Source organism: Lontra canadensis, unplaced genomic scaffold (assembly GCF_010015895.1).
Source record: "Lontra canadensis isolate GAN:19392208 unplaced genomic scaffold, GSC_riverotter_1.0 scaffold4, whole genome shotgun sequence".
Taxonomy (NCBI): domain Eukaryota; kingdom Metazoa; phylum Chordata; class Mammalia; order Carnivora; family Mustelidae; genus Lontra; species Lontra canadensis.
In genome coordinates, this window is record NW_022630998.1 from 48,099,122 (window position 1) to 48,116,524 (window position 17,403).

Genomic DNA, 17,403 nt, shown 5'->3' on the forward strand with positions numbered 1-17,403 from the left:
GTATTTCATTTAGTATTACTTTGCAGGAAGCAGAATATACATTTCCTAATATTCTACCTGGCTTTGGTTCTTTGTGCAGGGTGCCATATGAGATGCTGGAAGGAGAAACGTTGGAAAGGAGGAAGGAATGAGAAAAATTGTTGTAATTTTGCTACCTAGGTATTGTTTGCAAACTGAAAAATATTTGTTGGAAGAGGAAAAAGCTCGAACCAGCTTGTCCCACATCTGGCTTTTTCCTCTTGGTACTGATGCCCAAGAGATAGTTCCTGGACTTCAGAGGTTTTATTGAGATGCATCAAACTAACAAACACTGAGAGTTTGATGTGGCTTTGCAAGGCGTATCTGCTTACCTCTTCAGTAGGGTAGGTGAGTAGTAGTCAAAGACTTGTCCACTTAATTGGAAAGGCAGTCGCTGATATCTTGGGCTCTGATTGTGATTACTCCAAAATAAAAGTAAAACAGTTGGATTTGGATTACACTTCCTTGAAAGTCTTGAGTCATGCTGAATTTCAGCCCTGCAGTCTGGCACCTTGATGGATTTTGGACTTCCTTCCTCTCTTCCCCCTATTCCCCAGTATGGTGGCTGACTTAGTGTGCACAGAATTATTCCCTAGGGGCTGGCAATTCTTGAGTTCTTTAGGCAATTATGGTGAATTAAATAAGTGAAAATACAATTGTGGATGTGTATGTGTAAGGGGGAATTGAAGATTTTTCATGCTAAAAAGCAGCTTTCATACTTGTGATGATTGAGAACTATCTGTCCGTACTGTGGGCAGTTGAGGAGAAGGAGAGGCAAGAGATGCTTCTTTGTGTATCCCGAATCTCTTGGGGTTGTGGGACCTCCAAGATGTGTCACTTTTGCTCCACACTCTTGTGCAGTTGGCTCTTCTACAACAAATTCTGATTCTGGATCATCAAGGGGGGAGACATGCTATCACGTAGCAGCTGGCTTAAGGAGGACATTCATTTTATAGATTGGTGCTTTCTCATTGATTTCGGTGTTTGAGCATTTCCCTTTCTTTCTTTCTAAATCATGTCTGCATTTAAATATTTAAAATGTTTTACCTAGCATTTTTGGTGGCTTTTCACCAAAACAAGTATTACCAGTATTTCTGTGAGAGAATGGAAGTCCTTTCCACTGTTGCTGGAAATAAAATATACAATCCATTCTCTCTGCAGCAGCCAGAGAGATCATTTAAGATATAAATCAGATCACATTGATCCCCTGCTTAAAACGTTCCTGACTTTTCATTGTTCTTAGATTAAAAGCAAAACTCTGTATCATTTCCTACAAATGTCTGCATGATCCGGGTCCTACTGATAGGAACTTTTCACCACTCCTTCTTATTGACTTCTACCACATGGCCTTCTCTCTTGTTTCTTGAACTAGACAAGTTCATTCCTGCTGGGGGCCTTTGACCCTGCCTGTTGCCTCTGCCTGGCTGCCTTAGAAAATCCCGCTCTTGGCATCATTCAGGTCACTGCTCAAGTGTCTTCCTCACAAATACCTTTGCTGACCACCCTAATGAAGGTAACAGGTTTTGCCCTCCCCTCATCGCTATCCCATTGCCCTCTTTGTCTGCCTGAAATAATTTTGTCTATTTCTTCACTTGTTTACAATTCAGAATGTAAACTCCGTGGAAGCAGAGATCTCTTTTCCATCATTCATTGCTTCAAACCCAGGATTAGAACAGTGCTGGGAAAGGCCTGTTGCGGGATGGATTAATGAATTAAATAGTGTACCTCATGTCATTCCCAAAGTTGGCAGAATACCATGATCACAGTTTTCTTAATAAGGGAAACTAGGATATAGAAAGATAGGAGGGATATCTAATTAGCATTAAAAAAGCAGTGTTTTATTAGGACTCCTTCAGATCAGTGGATGTGACAACACAAAAGAGTGTTTGTTTCTTTCAGCTCATCCTCTTTATTTCATAGATGTGAAAACAGAGACTCTGAGATTTTGGGAGTGGTTCAGATCTCACACTGAGTGGTAGAGCTCAGGGCAGGGCACATACCTCCTGATTCCTACCCAGTGAGTTGCTTCTGTCTCACTGAGCAAGAGTCATGGCTACTCCACCATGGATCAGACACAGCAATGACTATTAGGATGGAAGTTTGCTCTGCATTTTGCAAAACCATCAAAAAAAGATTGAATGTATTTTCTGGTCATTTTTTTTGTAAGGCTGTACATAATGATGCTTGAATAATAGTAGAGAAAAGTATCTGAATACTTTTCCCCCCTAAAATTCTGCAGGGTGAATATAGAGAGAAATGTGATTTTCCTTTCTGTCAACTGTCTTCTGAATGTCAACAGGTAACTTTCTTCAGCTTGCATTAGAATGTTCCCAGCATCTTCTCGTAGACTCTGTTCTTTCAGAGTCACTCAGCCCCAAGAAGGATATACCAGCTGAATTTCCCTTACAAGGGCAGAAGGAATAAGACAAATGAAAAAGATGATTCATCATTACCATGATCTTAAGGAAAATGGGAAAATTCTTCCTGGCAAATTTAAAATCTATTATAAACTCATGCATGTCACATGTGTACTCTTTATTTCTTTTTCTTTGTAAGATTTTACAACCTACACGAAAATGAGAAAGGAGAAAACAGAAGTCTTAAATTTGAAGATCATCGTTGAACTCGTAGCTTTATATTTTACTCATTGAATATAAGCTTGACTTTTTTTAATATAAGAAAACTGGTTAGGAGCCTATAAATATGTTTTAGAAGTTCTTCAGTGATTTTTTTTTTCATCTAAGTGGGAACTTGGATTATTCTGGAAAACAGCTTAGTAATATATTTCAGTCATTTGAATGTATTTATTCCTTTGGCCCAGTAATTGCACTTTTAGAAATTTATCCTGTCCTAGTAATCTAGTTTGGGGTAAAAATCTGACATTCAGTCATTTTTGCAAAAAAAAAAGTTCTCAACAAGGACACCTGGGTGGTTCAGTTGGTTAAGCGTCTGCCTTTGGGTCAGGTCATGATCCCAGGTCCTAAAATTGAGCCTTGTGTCAGGCTTCTTGCTTCTCTGTTTCCCTCTGCCTGCCACTACCTCTGCTTATGTGCTTGCTCTCTCTCTCTCTCTCTCTCTGCCAAATAACAACAAAAAAATCTTCACAACAGTACTACTTATGGTTAAAAAAAAAAAAAAGCTGTTGGACAGCACCTAGTATTCAAATATACATTAAAGATAATTTTTCTTTTTTTTAAAAGTAGGCTCCATACCCAGCATGGAGCCCAAAGCAGGGCTTTAATTCAGGCTTGATCCTCAGATCAAGACCCAAGCTGAGATCAAGACCCAAGCTGAGATCGAGAGTTGGACACTTAACTTACTGAGTCACCCAGGCACCTGCCCACATAAGATAATTGTTTGCAGGCCCATCTGATGTAAGTTTATGCAACTGTTCAAGAAATTTAATATTTAAAATTATTTAGATGATAAAGGAATTATATCCCAAATCAGGTGTAGTATAATCCCAGCTATGTTAAAAAATTGAAAACAACACAGAAGACTGGAAGGAAAGAAGCCAAAAGTTTAATAGAGATTATCTCTGGAATTTGAGTGACTGTTGTTACTTTCTTCTCTGTGTTTCTCCTTTTTCTATACTGTTCTTTATTAACAATAAGAAAATCAATAGAGTTTATTTTCACTGCTAGCAAATGGATAGAGTGAGTGAACAGTGTCATAATGTGGTTGGAATTACATTTCTTTACAGAACATATATTCTTTTATAAATTTTCTAGATAGGCACAATGTATATGTATGTATATATATGTATATATGTATATAATTTTTCCCTATGTGTGTGTGTATTTTTACTTTTTATCTCTTACATGGTCACATAAAGATATTTGCCTAATACATCACTGATACAAACTTCTGCTCTCTAGGAGATGGCTACCTAGTTAAGGAAGGTCATGATAAAGTCACTTTGTAACAGTAAATTTAAGGAAAAATCAAGAGACAAAACAAGTAAATGGAGACCTCTCTTGTTTTTTACGTAAATATAAACTTGGACCTCCCTCAAGCAAAGCTCACAGCCCACAGCAAATTGTGGCCATGTCTTTTGGGGGATGACCGGCAGCAAGATTGTAGGTATGTAGTGGATTATTGTTTATCAAGTAGGGGGCAGATAGGTATCCCTTCATGTACTTCTAACCTTTATACTTTTATATTGTTTCACTAAAAAGTGACAATCTAATGCAGCAGCCAAGGTCATTGGGATCAGAACCACTGGACCCAAATTTGTCATTTTTTAACTACATGATCTTGAGTAAGCTACCTCTTCATTTTCTTATCTGTAATATGAAAATAATAATTGTCCAAAAAAGAAAAAAATTATTGCATATAACACGCAGTGCTCATCACATCAGCTAATAAATCATTGAACACTACATCAGAAACTAATGATGTACTATATGGTGGCTAATTTAAATAAATTTAATTTAATTTAAATTTTAAAAAAGAAAAAATAATAAATCATCTTAAGTATTTGAACCTCAGGGAATTTAATTGGTTGTGTAGGTGAGGGAGGAGCTGGGAAGATAAGGGGGGTGACTAAACAAGTGAAATATTAGCCAAAGCAGAGAGAATCTACTCAACCTAGTCCGGCGGGGCAATCTGTTAGAGACTGTGTTCGTGAACTCCAAGGGTTGAGGTCTCCTGGACGGTGCAGCAGTTATGGTGCGACTGGAGGCATGCAGAAGACCCTTAGCTGTGGAGACTCTGCCCAGGGCAGAGGGAGAGGGGAGAAAAGCTCTGGCTTCCCCATGCTCTGCTTTTGTAGCCAGCTGGCAAGGGAACCAGAATTAGCTGCTCTATGAGAGGAAACAGAGTCAGGGAAAGGTAAGGGATGGCTCTAAGATGGGGAGAAATTCCCACCTCAGAGAGTTGTTGGAATGGTTACATGGTGTATTGTCCCCACAGTATGCAGAACTTTGTCTGGCGTATGTGTGCCTAGTAAACACGATGGTCATCATCATTGTCGGCGCCGTTTGCAAAGTCACAGCATCTTTGTGAATATTGTATTTATTGGGGGCCAGGAGGTTATTTCTGACATGACTTCCTTGATCTTGGGCTGTGCCATGGACAAGTAGCTAGTCATTTCAGCAGTTTATTGGCTAGGCAGACATGTTCGTATGCCTCCTTCAGTCCATTCTAATCTGTGCTGTGCTGAGTTCAGGTGGAGTGACCACATCTAGCTCACTGATGACAGGCTGGAGCCATGGCCAGTTCCAAAGAATCCAGGCATTTTGGAAAGTGTGATGAGCATTTATGGCCCCATGGAAAGACCCCTATAAATTAACTTCCAAATTAATGATTTTCTCACATACTCTAATCCTTTTGGACTTGAGTTCAGTTATCTCTTATAAAACTGAAAGAATACATAATTTTTTTTTGGTGTTTGCTGTAGTTGACATTAAAATTAATCAATTTAAGGGAATCAAAATGAATTAACAGGCCCACCAGAAAGAATCATGTAGCTGCTTCTTTGAAGCATGGACGTAAAATAACAAATTCCATCCAGATAAATCACGAGGCTTTGCCAAAGAGATCTCTTGAGTTGCTTGCCTTTTGAAAACACCGTATTTATTATGTAGCATTTTGCTAAATCCTGGGAAATTCTCTCCTGAGAGATTTTTTATTAGTATGAAAAATAGGTTTTCTAGGTTTTAAAATATTGTTAATCTTTTTCAAGTTGTGTTTCCAATTACACCCATTCACAGAAAGAACAATTTTTGATCTCAAGGAGTTAGGGGTTATCTGGTTTTCTCCAAAGCTATAGTCATGTTTAAGACTGGGTAAGTGGTTATAATAAGAGATAATAACAGCGAATGGTTTTGAGCACTTTCTCCATGTCACTTACTGCTCCCTGGACTTTGGTCTCATTCTCTCTTTTTAATGTGATGTCAGGGCTTGCGGCAACCTCCTGAGACCGGTGCCCATTTGTAAGGATTAGGCTACTGAGGTTTAGAAGGGAAAAATCTAAAATTCATGTTGCTATGCTGCCAGATTCACAACCTTCCTTGCTACATGGTAATGTTCACGTGTGAATGTGAAAGTTAAACAATGAAGCAGAAATGGAGAGGAAAAGAAGTCAATGCGAGATGGTCAGAATTCCAGGTTAGTTAAGTTACCAATGCAGAAAATGATCATAGAGTACATCTAGTTTAGCTTCCCCTCTTTGCCAGTAAGAAAACTGACTTCCAGGAAGGAACATGAATCTTTTGATAATGGGGAAGAATAACCCCCAAATACCAAGTCTTACTGTTTCTCTTCTGTGTTCAGGAACACGGAGTTATGACCATATCCTGTGTCATTCACAAGCAGAGGTTACAAATAACACTGGTCTTTTACTTTATTCCAAACATCTCCTTATGGGTTGAAAATGTATTACATACACCTGCTATTTTTGTGCTAGAATCTGGAAAACAGGTACCTAAGGAAAGAAATTAAGACCCAAAGGATCCACGAGTCGCCGCTTTGCTCTTCTCTGTCTCAAAATTGATGTTGTTCAAATACTGTTGTGAGTTACAAGTCTGATGGGTCTGGTCTTGGTTGCTGGCTTCACTCCAACATACCATACTCCTCACATTTTTAAAGCTGGGGCCTGCTTCTATTTTTGCACATCTTTATCTGGTTATACCCTCCTTTAGGTTAGCTTTGACCTTGGCTCTTGGTTGGCTGGTTGGTTGTTTTAAAGATGATATTCTTTTTTTTTTAAATAATTTTTTATTTTTTTAATAACATATAATGTATTATTAGCCCCAGGCGTACAGGTCTGTGAATCACCAGGTTTACACACTTCACAGCACTCACCATAGCACATACCCTCCCCAGTATCCATAACCCAACCACCCTCTCCCTACCCACCTCCCCCCAGCAATCCTCAGTTTGTTTTGTGAGATTAAGAGTCTCTTATGGTTTGTTTCCCTCCCGATCCCATCTTGTTTCATTTATTCTTTTCCTACCCCCAAATCCCCCATGTTGCATCTCCACTTCCTCACAACAGGGAGCTCATATGATAGTTGTCTTTCTCCGATTGACTTATTTCGCTCAGCATAATACCCTCTACTTCCATCCACGTCATCGCAAATGGTAAGATTTCATTTCTTTTGATGACTGCATAGTATTCCTTCGTATATATATACCACATCTTCTTTATCCATTCATTAAAGATGATATTCTTTTAAAGGGAAAGTAATGACAACACATTGCTTTTCTTCAGTAAATGCTCTGTGTGTGTGGGTCTTTGCTCAGGTTTGAGTATTAACAGGGTGGCAAGGATGGAAGGTGCTGTTTTGAATCTTTAAATATCCTTGGCTTTTGGTTCTTTGAAGGCCTTTCAGGAATTTTAACCTTGTGATTCTCTGTTTGAATCACAACACCAAGTGAATGGTGGTGGGTTATTCATGGAGGTGAGGCAGAGGGTGGAATGGATGAAAACCTAGAGAGAAAATATTCCCAGGTATTAGTTCTCTCCATCAAGAAATTGTTTTCTCACATACACTTAACTTTATATTCTCCATGGCAGCCAGCTGCTTTGTGGAACTTCACATGGATCTTAATTTAGAAGATGAGGTATGAGAGATTCAAGCAGGGATTTTGCTGTTTTTTTTAAGCTACTGTTGGGGTTTATTAAAAAACAAACAACCCTCGGAGATTTCTTAGGACAATTCATAGTAGAGGAATGATGAGGCGAAATACTGTATATGAGCTTTCAAGAAATGCTAACTTTGTCCTTTCTTTGCTAAGTTAATAAACTCATTAGTTTCCAGTCTTAAAAAAAAAAAAAAGAATCATAGGACAAGAGAGCTCTTGCTTACCCTTCTAGTCCCCCCTCAGAGTCAGCATGGACTGACCACTTATGATTTTGTTCTCAGAAACAGAGGATCCTTCACAGTCCAGCTGCTCCTGGGATGGGGTGTGGCCGCTGTGGTGTATGGAGAACAGAAGGGCACCCGGAAGGGCACTGGGCGAGAGATGGGTGCCAGATGCCTTCCTGGCCCTAGAATGTGCCCTGGCATAGATCACTTGACTGCTCTAAGCTCAGTTTACTCTCCCGGGGTAGGATGGAAGTTCAGTGATCTTTCTGGCACTAGGGTTTTTGTACTTTCAGTGTTCTTTGCAGCATGATCTTGTGTCCAGCAGAAAAAAAAGTCATTTTTCTTTCAGAACGTTTGCAAGGTGTTGCTCCGACTGACTAGATGGTCAGTCACAGTGTAAAAGGCATCTGACTTCCCTTGGGTTTTGCATTTTTTGGCTGGTGTAGTCCTTTACGGTGGGAAACAAACAAACAAACATTTTTCTATAGAGTACCTTCACATTTACTTACTGGGTGATAAGAGAATTATTGAATACAAACTCAGAGCAGGGTATAAGCCTGGGAAGGTATTTTTTCTTTATTACATACGGGAGAATAAAGGATACCCCTTTCTGAGGACAGTGTCTTTGTCCATATTATCATTTGTTTTCATACATGATTAGGTTGTTCCAACTCCTCTGAACTTGCTAACTTTTCATTGTATTTCCTATCTGGAATAGTCATAAAACTTTCCTTACATAGTGAACTTCCTTTGCAAACATTATTTAGTCAAAGTCTGACCTTTTCTGTAACAAGGGTAACTTTGAGTTACTTGTTTGCTCATTCGTCCGCCCGCCCTCCCTCCCTCCCTCCTTCCCTCCTTCTTTCTTTCTCTCTCTCTCTCTTTCTTTCTGAAAAATGATGTCACTGCTCTGTGAAGGGGCCTAAGGGAGCTGTGTTCTGTTCTCTTCCTCTTCAGTAACTTAGTCAGGAAAGAAGGCTGTTGTGATGTCCCGGAGAGGTGGGAAGATGGAAGCCTCCCCACGTGCTGGTCATGGCTGAAAGCAGAAACTTTTGCATGAAGAAAACAGCTGAGACTGGAGATAAAATTCTCATTATAACCTCTTGAAATATTTCTGCGTTCAGATGGGGTGGTGAGACTACCCTTTCTACAAATGTTATCCTTTTTCTTCCCGAGCCCAGGGAAGCGCATTGTCTCTTTCCCCTACACAAAAAAACAAAGAGGATGCTCTCCCACTTTCTTGTATTTAGTTTGTCAAACAAATGATCATCTGGACCCTTTCTTTTGTTTAACATATGCAGTGTCAGAAAAGTCACCACAGGCAGGGGTTCTCTGGGCAGAGCTCTCAGCCTTTTATCCCCGGTTGGCTTTCTTCAGAGAGCGCACTGGCAGCCTTGACGATGTTCCGTGCCAGCTCCCAGGCGGCTTCTAAACCACACGCACATCAATATAATCTTTGGTGGTTTGGGCTGGTTTATAATCTCTCCTGTGGAGGTTCAGTTCAAGGCCTTCAGGGCAAAGATCTCCTGTGAGCTGAAATAAAAGGTCTGATCTGGAAGAGGTCTGATCCTGCCAAATGAAAGTGGCACTTTTCCATCTACACGTGCAGAACACAGATATGCTTTAGGCAGCTTGTTGGGGGAAGGCCTGTGCTGAGTGCATGGAGGAACTGAAAGAGACAGGACTACCATGAAGCACCTACTTCGAAAAAAAGTCCATAGCGATCAGGAAACAAGCCAACGATGCACACGCAGTATCACTCAGTCTAAGTGTGAAGTCCCCTAAGGGAGATGGTAAAGACCCACAGAGTTGGAAAAGAGGAGTTTTTCTTCTCAGTCAGAGGTTAGGGTTAGAAAGGCCAGACAAGCCCCATTTTAGAGGCTCTGGATACTAACTGTTACAAAGAGCCTACACACTTGCTTTGATGGGTGTCAAGATTTTATTTATGTATTTGACAGGCAGAGATCACAAGTAGGCAGAGAGGCAGGCAGAGAGAGAGAGTTGGAAGCAGGCTCCCTGCTGAGCAGAGAGCCCAGCACAGGGATCGATCCCAGGACCCTGTGATCATGACCTGAGCCAAACACAGAGGCTTTAACCCACTGAGCCACCAAGGTGCCCCATGACAGGTGTCATTTTTGACTGCCGAAATTTGGACAGTTGTCTGCACAACCTTGGAAGGAGGCTCTTCTTCTTCTTTTATTTTTTAATTATTTTTATTAACATATAATGTATTATTTGCTCCAGGGGTACAAGTCTGTGAATCATCAGTCTTACACTTCACAGCACTTACCACAGTACATACCTTCCCCAATGTCCATAACCCAACCACCCTCTCCTTACCTCCTCACCCCCCAGCAACCCTCAGTTTGTTTTGTGAGATTAAGAGTCTCTTATGGTTTATCATGGAAGGAGGCTCTTCTTACCTCTGTCTGCCTTTGACAGTCACAGCTGGCATGTAGTCATGTGACTCAGGCTCAGCCAATCTGGTTCTCTTGCCGGGAACAAATCTATAGCAACTGTGTCAACATCAAGGGACTATTAGAATTGATTCATGGTGTTAGAGGCAGTATCCATTGGTTTTCAGTGGTGGCAGTAGCAGTATCTAGTTATAATTTCTGCTATAGGATGGCTCTTAGGACTTTTATTCCTTGACATTTAGAGTACCCCCAGCACTCTGGATGTAGTCATGTAAACACCACCAGAATCAATATGTTAAATCAGTTTGACCACTCCCAAAATTCCCTTGTGCTTCTTTGTTGCCAACATCTCTCCACACCCCCAGCTCTTGGAAACCACTGATCTGTGGATTTTATATTTTAAGCGGTTAGCACAGTTCTACAACTTTCTAGAGCAATGTTTTATTTTATTGGAAGGAGAAAATAATCAGACAGTGGATCTTTACCTAGGTATAGGGTTATGACCTTTAGCAAAAGAAAATAGCACATACTTCCACTAAATATTATTCATGGTTTACATGAAATTCTCATTTTACCGGACATCCTGTCTTTTATCCATCAGCCCTATCTCAGATGGTTATGGCCACTGTGGGACTTTTAAAGTGGACTTTAAAGTTAAAGTTAAAGTGGACTTTAAGCACAAAATTAGCTGACAGAGGAGGAAGTAAAGGGAAGAAAATGCAAGAAGAGGTCATGGGTCATCAGCTACATGAACCCGCCATTAAGACTCTTTAGGACAACCTAAAAAAGGAAGAGAGAATGAGATTTTTGTATGAAGCGAGATTCGCTTGCTTAAACATTGATGCAGTGTACCAAACTGCTTTGAAAACCAACTTTCTTGGTGTTGCAATTTAGAAACCAGTGTAAGAGTCTATTAGGGCAGCTTGCTGCCCAGCTGTGTTATGGAGGAGTGCAACTCAGGGTGATTAGTCACCCTGAAATAGGTGAAATGCATTCTCTGGAAACAGAACGAATATCCTAGAGTTACATGTTTAAGAAAAAAGATCTTTTCCTGAGTTATCCACGAGAATTTAGTGCTAGCTATTTCTCAGGATGTCCATTCAGCAAAAACACAATTAGAGTAAAATATGGTCCTTACCCAAGTTGATAATAATTAAAACGACTGGCCTCTAGTATTTTTACATTATTGAAACAGAAGGGCAAGCTGGCCGAGCTTGCTGGCCAAGCTTTCAGGTAGGTTCTTACTCTGCATTAAAGAATAAACTATTTAAAAAGACTTGAAGCATGCCCACTGTGTCTACTATAGAGGAGACTCGCCTTTCTGTTTAAATGCAAGCTTGGCAGGATAGTTACTTGGAAGCAAGTTGTCAGTGTTTGGCCTGAATGGTAGCACCTGGCATCTGCAGTCTCAGAGTCCTGAACGCCTGTTCTGTTAAACTGATGTTAAGGGGATAAAAATGATTTAATCTTAATTTTATTAGTCAATGATTTACAAATAGCATTGTGGGCTCCTGGGCTTGAAGAAGATGGAAATGATGAAGAGCATGGGAAGGAAGTAATTTGGGATAGGCATCTTTGATTTCTCACTGTGGCAAGGACACTGTCTACTCTACTTAATCTCCCACTCTAGCCCCTTGGTGTGTCTTGTTCTAGAAGGCTGGGACTAGAAGGTGCATAAGAGCTGATCGTGTTCAGTGGTTTTCAAACATTTACAAATGGCTTCCTGTAAATGTTTGTAAATAGAATCCATTTTTCAAGTTATATGGAAGGCACAGTACAAAGCAGACAGAAGCCAACCAGCTCTGGTAGCAACAGAAGCAGGGACTCCAGAGATCCATTCATCCCTCTCCTTTTTATCTTTGCTTATTTGGGGAGTGCCAGAATCACTGGGTTCTGAAGCAGAGAAAGTAACACAAATATTTGCAAGAGAGCTAGGTCCCTTGCCCTTCAATGTTCTTTGCACTATGCCAGCCCATTTGCTATGTGGCCCATTTGCTGTCCCAGCTCTCTGGGGCAGTGATGTGGGCATCCTGGCCATGTGGCTCCTTGTATAGGAGGCCACATGGGACAGAGATCATGGACTTTGCAAATGGGGACCAAGATGACCTATCTTGTATAAGCCTGGTGGGAGGGGTGGCCAGAGAGTCAGAACAGAGGATTCAGAAATTTTGATGCTTTAAGATGCTCCCCTGTGGCTATTGGAATACTTGCAATGAACTTTGCCTAAGGTCTGGAAGGTGATTTATAATAACTATTCTACCGTTCCCCCCAACCTGAAGAGATGAGCAGGTTCACATTATTAGCCTCTGTAACTGCAAGATCATAATTATTAGGTCTGTCCCCTGGGAGCTGGGCTCCGCTGGGTTGTTATGAGGTTAGAAACAGTTATGAACAGGGCACTATTAATCAACTGAGATTAGATAGGAGGTATCAGAGGTGCCTGGGTGGCTCAGTGGGTTAAGCCTCTGCCTTCCGCTCAGGTCATGGTCTCAGTGTCCTGGGATCGAGCCCCGCATTGGGTTCTCTGCTCAGCAGGGAGCCTGCTTTCCCCTCTCTCTCTGTCTGCCCCTTTGCCTACTTGCATTCTCTCTCTGTGTAAAATAAATAAATAAAATCTTAAAAAAAAAAGGATAGGAGGCATCAGAATCTGAATTCATGATGGATAAAGGACACATTTATATAACCAAGTCTTCAAGAAAATGAAATTGACCAGGTGTTTAGACAATAGGAAAATTCAAAATGATCTTACCTTTCTATCATACCTGGGGATGAAAAAGCACGTGGACAGATCCCTACTGGGAAGGAATGATTATACCAAGTTAATGGCAGCAAAGGAAGTGTGTGTTGGTTATGATTTGAGTGTGAGTCACTGACTTGATCCTGTGGCCAGGACAGGAAGGTGACCCTAGGGGCAGAATTGTTTTGCATGTAGAATTCATGAGGAAATCTTAGCTGGACTCGCTTTGGCCCATTCTGTATTTCCATATGTTCTGTCTTCTCTCTGTTCCCCTTCTCTCTTCTCCATCCGAAGTTACTGTTTCCAGCTAGATAATTCACATCTCGTCATGCTTCTGACTGCTTCACTTTTTCTCGAAGTGCTCTTTACCCTCTGCTTTGTCTGTAACAGGCTTCTTTATCGGGAGGGTGAAGGTAGAATTCAGACCATCAATGAAACTAGATGGGGACATTTTTTACCATCATTTTTGTCATGGTATTAGTGAAGTTTAACTTTTTTTTTTTTCAATTATCAATGTAGATAACAAATCCCAGGGATATTAGCAGGGCCTGTCTATGACTCTGTCATTAATAGAAATCATTGTATCCCCATGTCACATTAGAGTTGTACATATCTTTCTATATAATTTCTGCTCATCATTATGTGAAAATTGTCTTTTATTTGGCTAGCTACTAGAATTTATAATTTAATATAATAATAAAATGTACATTACTGTTTCATGGATTTGTTTTTTAAAAAATATTATAAATATATAGACGGTTCTGCCACACCCCCAACGATAGTCACTTCTCCTGAGAGCTCAGAGCACTTGTTTAATCTACTTATTTGAGAACTTAAAGTCCATTTTGTATTGTTATTTAGATTTTTTTATGTTCTTTCCCTCGTAACCATACTCTGTGGTTCTTAGATATCGAGACCATATTCTTTCTGTTCTTTAAATTCTTTTCAGAATTTTGGAAATTTATTCTGTAAGTTCTCATTGAATGAATGATCAAATTAATATTGTTCAGCCAAGATAAGTAAAGGAAATAAGAAACTGCAATAACTCATTTGTTTAGTATTTTTCGTGATTAAGGAGAGCTGAGTGTGTGGGGGCAGGACACCCTGGTCTCCGGAGAGCTCAGGAGAGATGAACACAGATTAAAGGCCACCATTCATTATGCTTAGTAGATGAATTCCTGGCAAGAGTTTTGACTACTTAGAAGCACTCCTGGGAGAGACTGAGGGACTCTAGCCCCAAAGTCCTATTCATTTAAAGTATCTCTCCTTCGTTTGGTTGAAAATATTGCCATATCTAAAGGTAACAGAGTGCACCTGGGTAGCTCAGAGCCTTCGGCTCGGGTTATGAGCCCAGGGTCTGGGATCGAGCCCCTCATGGGGCTCCCTGCTCAGCGGGGAGCCTGCTTCTCCCTCTCCCTCTGCTGTTCCCTCTGCTTGTGCTCTCTTGTGCTGTCAAATAAAAAAATAAAATAAAATCTTTAAAAAATTTTTAAAAATAAAGATAGTAGAGGTAGAGTAGCAGCTTTTGGTACTTTAGAGTTTTAAATAATATTTTTCTCCAGTTACATGGTCATAAGTCAGTCCTAGAGTTGGAACCCATATTTGGAACCTTGTGAGCCTCCATGTAGGCTTGTTTGGAGTCCTTATGTTAGGGTAACAAAGCTTGGAGCTAAAGCTATGAAGGAGCCAACACTGCAGCCGAAGCTTCCTACAGACCCACTGTGCCAGTTTTGAACTGAGGCATTATCTGTCCACGGCCATATGCAGTGTGAACGGGCCGCAGATGTACGTCAAGTGAGTGGGAGTAATAACGTTTGGTGGGGAAGGATGACAGTTTTAGGGCATTAGTCCTAGGAACCCCAGGTGCATTTCTTCCTCTTTCATGTATTTTAAGATTTCAGCCTTGGGGATGTTTCATCAGGTTAGCATCTGTATCTTAAAGATGAGTCCTGCAATGAATCAGTGAGGAGAGCGAGTCATACGTTGGATCTGGAAGGAGAGAGAAGACTCTTACGGAGAGATCAGTGTAATGAAGCAACTAAAGAGAAGGTCAGGGCTTTCTGTCTTTGCTTTTGACCCTCTATCTCCCTGACCTTACTTGCCTGGCCTCAGAGTGAGCCTTGACTTGGGCAGGATGCACTGAGCTTTGCACACGCCCCTAGGATGTCAGGACCCTATACTGGGAAACCCTGACATGGAGCATGGGTTATAGTCTCTGGGCTCAGTGTATCCTACCCCTGACTTTTGTTTGCGTCGGAAATTTTTATTTTTCTCTTTCTATTTAATGAATCGTATGTCTCCTTGACAGACTGTGGCTTCTTTTGTTTAAGTGACTCAGGGCTACAGCTATATATGGTCCTGGAATTAGCTGTTGAACAATTTGTTGTTGTGGTTAGCTTGGATAAATATATTTTAGATAATTATGTGGCTATCAAGATAGCTGATAATCTGTCAGCTTCTGGATGATGTTGGTATTTTCCTTGTAATTTTGCAGGTTTCATTTCTTGGGCTTTGTCTTAGATTTCTAAAACTTTTCCCACCTTTAAAATTGCCCTTATACAAAGTATGATTAACAGTAGCTGATATTTATTTATATCCACACACTGACTGACAGCAACTGTGGTGAACGAAGTTTATGTAAGACTTTATTTCTTCTTTCCAAAGAATATTGTGGGATATGCGGAGCAATGAGGAAGAATCTTAAGACCTTGAACTTGTTAGAGATTCAGAGTGAGTATAAAATATGAAGAGGAAAGAACATGAGTGGAATTCCTATAAAATAGCTGGAGGAGTGGGGTAGCTTAGGGAGGCAGATTGTTGCGGAAATGCAGCAAAGGAAGTAGTCTGTTAGAAAGACTGTTACTTAAAGATGCTTACACTCCTGGAGCTTTTGGCTCCAAATTGTATTGCCCTTAGACTTGAAAAAGAGGGCCCCCTTTCTGGTCCAGCATATTAGAGGGTCCAGGTTTAGCTCCCTTCTGGCCACAGTGTTCCCTACTGGGTAAGGATTCTTTGAGGTCAAGGAATAATGTCTTTCCCTTTTATGGATCATGGTTGGGGCATTTGGACTGTAGAATTTCCTGCCCAAATGGTCCTACGCCAAGATGTGGATCATTCCTTCAGAGAGCAGGTTGTACTCCCCACACTGGGTGGTCAAGGGGCAGCTGTTGGCAGGGCCAAGGGAACGTGGTTGGCTGCCAAACCGTGGTGTCTGTCTCTGAGCTTACAAATGTCAGCGAGGTGCAAAGGGTAGGTGGGCAGACCAGAGACCGGGTGTGGGCTCAGCTTGCTCTGAACCACTAACCATGGATGCGGAACTCTCCTAGGTGCTGTGTACGCGTTATTTCATTCAGTCCTGCAGAACCCTTCAAGGTAGTGTTTTATCATGACATGGGAATGAGGCTGCAGGGAGTTAAGTCACTAGCTCAAGGTTACCGATTTAGTAAGAACTTGAACCAGGATTTAAATATCAGGTGAACAAATTCCAAAGTGCATTTTTTTTCACTTCGTTAGCTTGCCTGTTAATAGCACCTTTGCTTTAACGTTTTCTCAGTTCTCCCCAGAACCTTGGCATATAATGATATGTGATAAATACTTGTTGAGTATCTGAAATAGTGGAACAAATTATCTGCTCATCTTTCCCAGTGGTGGGATAGAGAGTACGATTGTGGTATCGGTAAGAAATTCCATGTCAGATGTTGGGAGGGGGCCGTTTCCCTCCTGATCTGTCCATGCTGCTGCGTGGGTTGATCTTCTGTAGATGCTGTGGGCTGCTCAGTTTACTGGGCTTACTGCACCAACCATCAGTATATGCTACGTATTTTCTGCTTAGTGTGGACTCCCATGTCCCGGAAAGGATTTTTGTTCAGAGAAAATATTAACACATGCCATGTATGCTGCAGTCCTTTTCCTTATCTCCTTAAGATCACACAAACTCCGTGTTCAAGAGGAATTGTCAGAATGCTTGCCTCAGAGGGTTTGCTGGCACAGTCCTTTTGTTGGTGAGGCCCCATTCTTGGCTTCCCTGTGCTGGGCTCTTCTACCTGTCTGGCCTCCTGCGGCTCCCTCCTGGAACATTCAGCTGTGGTCTCACTTGGCTTTGTCTTTTCTTGTTCCCCTTCTCATCTATCTGATATGCCAAGACCATTCTCTGCCATTGGCTGAAAGCTCTTGGACATTTTCCTAACTTCTGCTATTAACTAGTTGTGGTGGTTTTCCCCATGTGCTGCCATCTGTCCCCTTAATGGTTTTGCTGGTTTATCTGTGTTCCTTGCTAGACGGTAGCCCCAATGGAGGGCAGTCTTTGTGTCTCTGTTGTTGACCGCTGTATCTTTGTATCTAGTGTGATGCTTGGCACATGGAACTTTTTAAATAAATATTCATAGAATAACTGAATAAACTACCATCATAATCGAGG

General features: G+C 41.0%; 1 protein-coding gene across 1 annotated transcript in view; it reads left to right on the top strand.

Moving 5' to 3' along the window:
• Window positions 1–4,836: 4,836 nt before the first annotated feature.
• The window catches only part of PDE4D (phosphodiesterase 4D), a 1,277,424-nt gene continuing 1,264,857 nt past the window's right edge, over window positions 4,837–17,403 (top strand). Inside the window, exon 1 of the mRNA XM_032850069.1 lies at window positions 4,837–4,851. The gene's annotated coding sequence lies outside the window, so the exon portion shown is untranslated. The remainder of the gene's footprint in view (window positions 4,852–17,403) is intronic.